This window comes from Populus euphratica, unplaced genomic scaffold (assembly GCF_000495115.2).
Source record: "Populus euphratica unplaced genomic scaffold, PopEup_1.0 scaffold823.1, whole genome shotgun sequence".
In the NCBI taxonomy this organism is placed as follows: Eukaryota; Viridiplantae; Streptophyta; class Magnoliopsida; order Malpighiales; family Salicaceae; genus Populus; species Populus euphratica.
Window position 1 is genome coordinate 24539 of NW_011500681.1, and position 200 is coordinate 24738.

A 200-nucleotide genomic window follows, 5' to 3' on the forward strand; every position below is an offset into this window, starting at 1 on the left:
GTATACGGTTACTATTCACCTATACGACACTATTCATCCATACGGTACTGTTCACATACTTTGCTGTTGATATAAATAGAAAGTCAGTGCGGTGATTAAATACAGTCTAGGAAGTTCTGTATAAAGAGATTGAGTTTTAAGTGGGACCGTTTGTGACCCCTCCAATCTTTCCTAGGAACTTACTTAGTGAAGTATTATTC